Source organism: Scylla paramamosain, chromosome 15, assembly GCF_035594125.1.
Source record: "Scylla paramamosain isolate STU-SP2022 chromosome 15, ASM3559412v1, whole genome shotgun sequence".
NCBI classification, from domain to species: domain Eukaryota; kingdom Metazoa; phylum Arthropoda; class Malacostraca; order Decapoda; family Portunidae; genus Scylla; species Scylla paramamosain.
Window position 1 is genome coordinate 18,663,512 of NC_087165.1, and position 9,326 is coordinate 18,672,837.

General features: G+C 36.7%; 1 long non-coding RNA gene across 1 annotated transcript in view; it reads left to right on the top strand.

The window, feature by feature from the left end:
- The window catches only part of LOC135107215 (uncharacterized), a 2,920-nt gene extending 568 nt beyond the window's left edge, over window positions 1–2,352 (top strand). Inside the window, exons 2-3 of the long non-coding RNA XR_010271659.1 lie at window positions 208–290; window positions 1,745–2,352. This is a non-coding gene — a long non-coding RNA (uncharacterized LOC135107215). The remainder of the gene's footprint in view (window positions 1–207; window positions 291–1,744) is intronic.
- Window positions 2,353–9,326: the final 6,974 nt, after the last annotated feature.

Here is a 9,326-nt window from a genome sequence, read left to right on the forward strand (position 1 = left end):
TTAAGGGCAGGCACAGCACCCTCCCTTCCCCTAACGGCTAGGCTTTGCGGGGAGCTAGGTTCACTAAGTTCACTATTTTCGGGAATCTAGGGAAATTTCCTTGGATTTTTTTTGAAAAAAAAAAACACTCATACTATATTAAAAAAAAAAAAAATTGCATCATAGTGGCCAGGTTCACTAGTATTGATTATCTTCCTATCCGTACAGTTAATGAGATGCAAATATGAGCCTTGCCGAAGACCACACCACCCACACTCCATTCAAGTGTCCAGGCCTCATCGAGTCTCCATGTATGACAGTGATTCTGAAGTCTGTTTGTGCATTATATTTTATTTAAACATGTGATCTGTAGACACTGAGAAGTAGCTACTGGTCGTCTAATACAACTGCATGGAAGATTATGAATTTGTCTTACTGTTCTTCGCAAATGTGTGGCAGTGTTGGTTCACTAATTACTAGAAGGAATTAGACAGCAAGTTACATATACCAGGCATCTCAAAGATAAAGAATATATTAGTGTTGTCATGCGAGGGAGGGATTATATTTATATGTTGCCACGAATTGTTACAACTGTTAATTATGAATCCACATGGTTTCAAGTTTCCAGAAGGCAATCATTCTCCAACCTGTACTATGTGACGATCACACCTGACACTTTATTATTATTGTTATTATTATTATTATCATTATTATTATTATTAGCATTATATTGTTTTTTTTTCTTTTTTGCTTATCTATTTTATCAATTTATTAGATTTTCATGTGAACAAATAAATTGAAGGGAATATGAATAATTGGAAAAAGAAACGGAAACTAACAAATAATAAATCGCCATTTTGCAGGCTAAACGGATTTGCATACAATAAGCGAATGAAAATTAAACAAGTTTCTCTCTCTCTCTCTCTCTCTCTCTCTCTCTCTCTCTCTCTCTCTCTCTCTCTCTCTCTCTCTCTCTCTCTCTCTCTCTCTCTCTCTCTCTCTCTCTCCTCTCTCTCTCTCTCTCTCTCTCTCTCTCTCTCTCTCTCTCTCTCTAGCTGAGTTCACTCATGACGTAATCATCTGATTATACGTTTTGCTTAAACCCATTGTTCTGATTCTCTTGTGCTATGTTTAATCGGGTTTAGCAGTACGAGGATGTCATAATCTTGTCCATGGTCACCAGCCTTGCTTTAACAAAAAGCTCATTAAGTATTGTACATGCTGATGACCTGAATTAGACACTTTGTGTTATAACTAAAATAGGGTGAAAGCAGTAATTCATTGTGTATTCAAACTTGCTAATAATGTCATCAAAATTGACCAGCGTGATGAAGGTACTTCGTCTTTACGGCTTGAATTATTGGCGACAAAAAACACGTTAAATAAAAGGGAATACTTTTATGGATAAAGTGTGATTGTGAGAGTTTGTTTTTAAAAACGTAACTCTAATGTCTTGTGGTGCCAGAAAAGTCTTACGAATCTGGATTGTGGGGAGGCAATAAGTCATGTTTTATAGCCTTTCCCGCCGCAAGTTTAAAAGTCACCGTCAGAATCGTTTATTCAGATTTTTACACTGACTTTTCCTCGGTACACAAGTAATATGAAAGACACATTTTAAAGTCAGAATCTTAATACGTTCTTGTTTATCATATTCTATGGTCGACTGCATAAACTACTACTGCCTTGTTTACAGCAAGAAAAACTCAGTAAGAATACTTCCATTTGAAGGGAAGATGTATTTCAAAACTTGTTTTCATACGTACAGATCTGGTAAACATGTAGACGATCGGCCGCAACGAGAGCAACTTTCAACAAAGCCTGCGAAGTGGTGCAGGAAAAAACTTCCTACACTAACATGGAACATCCCACCCCTGGGAGTCTCTTTCTCCAAGAAGTTTTCCTGTTGAGCCACCACTTTATGGTGGGAAGTAATGAAAGAGAGCCGAGGAAAAAACTTCCGTAGGGTACAGAGGGGTTTACAGACACTTTAGACTTGACTTGAGTTAGAACGGTTTATGACGATATTGGTACACCAAAACAAGATAGCTGACACCTGTGGATGATAACTTTTCCTTACTGATGGCTTTCTTTCTCGATGTCCATTTATCTAACATTCTTGAATGAAACTTGTGCTCTTCTAAAGATATGAGGAATCAGCAGTGAAATTAATTGGTCATTTTATAACAGTAACGGCGTCAAGTTTCTGCCGTGAAAAACGGGGGAAGGAAGAAAGTTGTGATATAGTACCAGAGTTTGGAATTTGTGTAATAAATATCGTCCCTAATAAATGCCTTTCATTTAACGGAAACAAAAGACGCAGATCATTGGGGGCATAAGGTCTGCAATGTACTTGCTGCAGTTTTCCTCGAGAGACTGTTCTGTAGGTCAGATGTACAGCTTTTACTTGGTTTTGAAGCACATTTACATAAGCTCTCGAGTTTTAGCCTGTGCTCTTATCTCCTAAAACCTTTGTTTCTTTTAGTAAACTTCGCCAACGCTACATTCATTCTGTTCTTATTTTACATATAGCACTGTGCGATGCAAAACGATGCCTAGAGTAGACTTTTGTATACCAGTCTTCGGTCGACAGATTAAGCTCGCCATCGCTTCTCAGTACTGAATTGAATACAAGAGAGAGAAAGAGAGAGAGAGAGAGAGAGAGAGAGAGAGAGAGAGAGAGAGAGAGAGAGAGAGAGAGAGAGAACAGTAGTAGTAGTTGTTGTTGTTGTTGTTGTATTAGCAGATGAGGGATAGTGAGTGCAAAAGCAACTTACGGGAAGCAGGATGTCCCAAGGGCATTCTCAAGAGTAAACTGCGCAGGAGATGCGGAACTAAAGGATTCTAGTTGGGGTTGCAGAAAACCCGTTTTTTTTTTTTTTTTTTTTTTAAGAAACAACCCACTGGATTTTTTGGGCGGATTTATTGTTTTTTTTTTTTTCCTGAGGGGGTTTATTTATTTATTTATTTTTTTATTATTACTCATTTATATGTAAATCAGGTTAAATAAGCAATTAAAAAGTAATCTAGAGTGAAACAAGATTTGAAGTGTTATCTGAAGGACAGACACTTGTTTAGGTCATATTGATACAGGTTGTTCCGGTTGGACAAAGCCTTTGTTAACTTGTGATGTACAGGAAATGAACGGGTCAAGCTTGACTACTTATATATTTTTAAGTATATGTACAGACTGCATCCTATTTGATGAAGCAGCCTTCTATCCTTATTTTTAGCTAAAGCCACATGTTAACTCAAGGGATTTTCACAGGTAAATATCGTAGGCCAGAACTCGTGACGTGCCAATAAAGCCACACCACCATTCTCAACCCCACTCCATGTCCACCTCCCCATCCCCACTCCTTCCTTGTTTCTACATTTTTCATACTCCTTCCCTGTCTCCTCCATCTAACCCCCTCCCTTTCTCTCTCTCTCTCTCTCACTCTCTCTCTCTCTCTCTCTCTCTCTCTCTCTCTCTCTCTCTCTCTCTCCTCTCTCTCTCTCTCTCTCTCTCTCTCTCTCTCTCTCTCTCTCTCTCTCTCTCTCTCTCTCTCTCTCTCTCTCTCTCTCTCTCTCGTACTCTACGCAAAATTGAGAAAATCTGCAAACCAAAGTCAAGTTACACTAGGGTCTAAGCCATCACTATAGCGCTGTTCTGAATCGCACAGTATTTACCACACCTGTGTTTCCTTACTTTCAATCATTTGTCCTAATCATCTCGGTATACCTTCTTACTAGCTGCCACTTCAATCTCCTCAGTCCCATCTTTGTGAAGGCCTCTTTTAACACATTATCTAAAACTACGCAATTAAGAAATGGTGAAATATAACATAAAATTTGGGAAAATAAATAAATACAAAATAATAATGGTAATTAAGGTCATGAATGAGAATATTGGTTCTTGATACTCACTTCTCACCGCTTAAACCAAGTATTCACACGCCCAACTATCCCTTTCCATAATCCTTTCCCATCTTAACACTCTCTTCGTATTCTGAAGGGATTAAGAAAGATAGAGAAAGGGAGATAAAGCTATTTAAGGAGTATTAATGTAATTATTTTGTCCATACGTCAAATCTACTATTCGTTTTCTTTGTCCTGCAGTCAAAGGAAAGCAAAGGAAAACATGTTAATGAAAGTTAAGAAAGACGCATCGGTCCCTTTTTTTCACAATCTCTCTCTCTCTCTCTCTCTCTCTCTCTCTCTCTCTCTCTCTCTCTCTCTCTCTCTCTCTCTCTCTCTCTCTCTCTCTCTCTCTCTCTTTGTTATAATGGTAGATTATTTAAACATGAAATAGATTAAATGTGTGTGTGTGTGTGTGTGTGTGTGTGTGTGTGTGTGTGTGTGTGTTGAGATGAGGGAGGTTCGCCTCTTGCATGCCTAACCGCACATGCAGGAATTTAGCGCGCTTCTGGCAATCAGGCCACTTAGCAGTTATATATGTTGATGTTTTGAAAAGCATTATAATCCCATTAATGTCGCTTCGAGGTAATGTGGGAGGCTAGGATTGTCGCTTTGTCTGTTTGCCCAATAAAACGGAGATAAATGTAATTCTGAACCAATATGGATTACTCCCACTTTTATTGGCATTCTGATGATAATGACATTTCTACAGCAACAAGAAACATAACAACAACTCAACTACTACTACCACTACTATTCTACTACTATTACTGCTACTACTACTGCTACTGCTACTGCTACTACTACTACTACTGCTACTACTACTACTACTACTACTACTACTACTACTACTACTACTACTACTACTACCACCAATACTACTTTTGCTACTAACTACTCTTACTGCTACTAATTCTTCTACTGCTATTGATACTACTACTACTACTAATAATAATAATAATAATGATAATAGTAATAATAATAATAATAATAATAATAATAATAATTATTATTATTATTATTATTATTATTATTATTATTATTATTATTATTATTATTATTATTATTATTATTACTATTATTATTATTATTATAATGATCCAGAGAGGCAAGAACCAATCATCAGAGGAGCACACCAAGTGGATTTTGAGTATTGTTCCACTGAAAGTTTGTGACACGAATTAAACCCACAGTGATACCTAGCATGAAAACGTCCATTGCCGATGATAAGTGAAAAGAAAAAAAGAACGACAATAAGCGTAATGACAGTAAAATATTCCGCAAACAAGTGAATAATTTGCAGTAATAGACAAACAAATAAATATCTGAAAGTAAACGCTTCGCTTAATTTCGCAGCTTTATTTGCGTTCCTCTTTTCTTCTCTGGAGCTATTTTCATTACCTGCTCCTCCTAAACTGCCCCTCGCAACTCTCCTTCCACCGGCACGCGTGTTAGTTCCCTATCACCTGTCTCCATTTCTTACACAGGTGCGTGCACCCGACTTTACTTTAATTTATTTCCCCGCCGGTCTCAGGTCACGTGCCCTCATGGGGCTCGACGTTTCTTCCTATATCCCCTTTCACCTGCGTGACGCATGCACTCAACGACTTAGAACTATATGTGGCAGCACCCCTCCCTTCACACACTTTTAATGAGAGAGAGAGAGAGAGAGAGAGAGAGAGAGAGAGAGAGAGAGATAGAGAGAGAGAGAGAGAGAGAGAGAGAGAGAGAGAGAGAGAGAGAGAGAGAGAGAGAGAGCATAAAAATAGCACGTGTTGCAAGGAAACAAGTATTAAGGAACATTGGAGAAGCACCCGGCCAGGAATATTTATTCAAGATAAATTCAGTTGAAACGTATGGACTTGCCTCAGTTCAGGATAAACCAGGCTCAGAGCTCAGAAAGAACCTACGTGGAGATACCTGTAGTATTCCACGTTGCTTATTTTACATGCCTTGGTAATCACCAGCAAATGATTTTTTTTTTTTTTTTCAAACCCAAGAGCAGGGAATGTAAAACGTCTGGCTGCTGATCACTTAATTTAAGACCTGCACCTTTAGTTTTGCTTTGGGATTGGTTCATTTCACTGTATTTTCATATGTTTGTTTTTCCGGTATGTTTTCTGGCTGTACTACTCCCGAATATCTATAATGATCATAATACTAACACGCAAGTCACATAACAATGTCAGTAAATGCACTAACGTGAGAGGTACCGCATCTTTCTCTTCGAAAACATAAATTCTTATATAAAGCTGTGAGAAAATCTGGGAGCTCCGCTTTATATCACAAATGAATTTGTTCGATGTTCTTATTCTAAATTTACAACCCTAACCGACCACTGCAGTAATCCTAAAATGTTCGTGTGGTCTTATTCTTAATGGGGGAAAAAACAAAATACTAAATCATGAAGTAGAACTAGAAAACATGTCTTAGACACGTCTTGATTATTGTAGGCAGCGTGAAATAAATAAATACAGAGATGGGAAAGGGAGATATTTCCTTCTGTCCTCCCACTAGAAGATGATCTAGAAGATGATGTTTTGTGTGTGTGTGTGTGTGTGTGTGTGTGTGTGTGTGTGTGTGTGTGTGTGTGTGTGTGTGTGTGTGTGTGTGTGTGTGTGTGTGTGTGTGTGTGTGTGTGTGTGTGTGTGTGTGTAAGTGTGTGTGTGTGTGTGTGTGTGTAAGTGTATATATATATATATATATATATATATATATATATATATATATATATATATATATATATATATATATATATATATATATATATATATATATATATATATATATATATATATATATATATATATATATATATATATATAGTGGAAATTATTATCTATGTACGTATGTGTATGTACAAAATTCTTCATTGAAATTTCAGAAAAGACTGATTTAGCGATATTACATTTACATTTGCTCGCTACAGTCTTTCCTATGCTTTTTTTTTTCTGTATTTCTGCAATTTGTGAAGAATTAGTGAAATCATACTCACCAATCCTAGTTCGAAACCTACTTTTGTAAAAATACTTTATATATATATATATATATATATATATATATATATATATATATATATATATATATATATATATATATATATATATATATATATATATATATATATATATATATATATATATATATATATATATATATATATATATATATATATATATATATATATATATATATATAATAAGTAAAATAGAAAAAAGACATTGCTCTGATTCTGTAAGATAACTGGTTTACTTTCCATGGAGACTCCCTGATTGGTGACCATCTCTTTAACTATTCACGTTTTCCTTGTTTTGTTCCTGCCTAAGGTTTTCTTAATCCATTAGTGAAGGCGTTAATAACACTTCTTTTAGGTCTGTTTTCTCATGCGTCAGTGTTAATACTGCATCGCAGCCGAGCAGTTTTTGTTGGTTTATACATAGGAAATGTAAAACTGATGGATTTTAACTGCGCCTACAGTTCTCTCTCTCTCTCTCTCTCTCTCTCTCTCTCTCTCTCTCTCTCTCTCTCTCTCTCTCTCTCTCTCTCTCTCTCTCTCTCTCTCTCTCTCTCTCTCTCTCTCTCTCTCTCTCTCTCTCAATCATTACATATGTACGTGGTCATTTGATTTGCTTTGTGTATTAGAATTACATTGCATATGCTATTGTTGTGTTATTCTAAAGCTTGTTTCATTCTTTATTTATCAGCTTCATGTTCTCAAGCCAACTGAAGTTCTCCTCTTTTGCATAAGAATTTAGTTATCTCTAAGCCCCTTTATGTGTCTGCGAAGTTGGTATCATTTCTTTTTATTTCTTTGCTCTTTATACATTTGAGCTTTTTTTTTCTTTTTTTCATTTTCGTGCTTGATTTTTTTTTCTTTTTTTTTATACCGTTCTAACTTAAGTCACTATGTTTCGAATTTTCTTAAGTTAACGCTCGCACCCATGAAACATTTTTGTCTTTCCATGTAATGACTACTGGCTGTTATGGTATCTTAAATTATGCAGCTCCATGTCCATTAGATTCAGTCATTCAATAGACCACTTTCTCACACTTCCATCATTGATCACCACACATCTCTTTCCATCATTGCTATCATTTTAATCGCTCCATAATTACCTACAGCACCCCCCCCTCACTTCACTATTCATTATAATCATAAATGGTCACCACTATCATCACTTCCTCTTCACCACCATAAAGTTATCATTGATCGTCCTTTTACCTCCCCAAGTCTTCTGTCATTCTATCACTCATGATCACCCAGTCACTAACCTTGACTTTCTATCACCATTTATTACATCTAGCCATCACTCCTCAGCCGCATAAGCCGAGCCCACCAATTAACCCTCAGCGACAGTTATTTCATATCTGTTCATATAAACCTCCATCCCCACCATTCACTGGTCACCAGCAACATTGCAAAACGAAGGGTTTGCGAATTACCAGCTAACACGACCAATTTTAGTGCTTATATAGTAGCTAAATTTGTCGACACGGTCCTGTCCTCGTTCTATGCCATCGTCAGGCTCCAGTGATAACATACATAATGCATATTTGCACTCCGAAGCTCAGTTAGAAAGTTAAGCATAAGATAGTGCACAGCTACCTATGTGAAAATCGCTCCAGGATCTGACTTGCTTCCAGATTCAAAATTCTGTATCTGCAACATTTTAGTTTTTTTTTTCAATATTATCTTTTTTTTATTTCATTTATTCATTATTTTTTATTTATTTACTTTTATTTATTTATTTTATTTATTTATCATTTATTTATTTATTTGTTTATTTATTTATTTATCTACTTTTTTTTCTTTTTTTTTTTTTTTGCTGCCAGGCATCGCAGTTCATGAAGTCGATGTACGTACTTGATGCTACATGCCTACATACGTTCAGATTTTATTTCGACAATGAACACATGCTCTCTCTTTCCATGTCCAGAGTCAAATGATTTGATCAAATTATAGAATTACAGAATTTTTTTAATCTCAAATCCCGTTGATGCGTCCAACACACACATTCTCTCTCTCTCTCTCTCTCTCTCTCTCTCTCTCTCTCTCTCTCTCTCTCTCTCTCTCTCTCTCTCTCTCTCTCTCTCTCTCTCTCTCTCTCTCTCTCTCTCTCTCTCTCTCTCTCTCTCTCTCTCTCTCTTTGTATATGTGTGTGGGGGAGGAGATACTTGCATGTGACTAATAAACGCAGAATATAAATCAAACACGCATTACCCAATATACAGTAGGATGAACGGCCCGTAGTACAGTTTAAGCGGTCAAGGTCACATTGCCTTGACCAACCCTCCTTGCCTTAATTCCAGAGATCATGCACCTGTCAAAACCAGCGACAGTCCACCCACATCAGAACTGGACCAGGCATGAGGGGCTCGGCTCGGCGGTGTTTCCGAACCAGGGTACATGTGCGATAAATTTACTTCTGACACGATAGTTTCTATTGTCG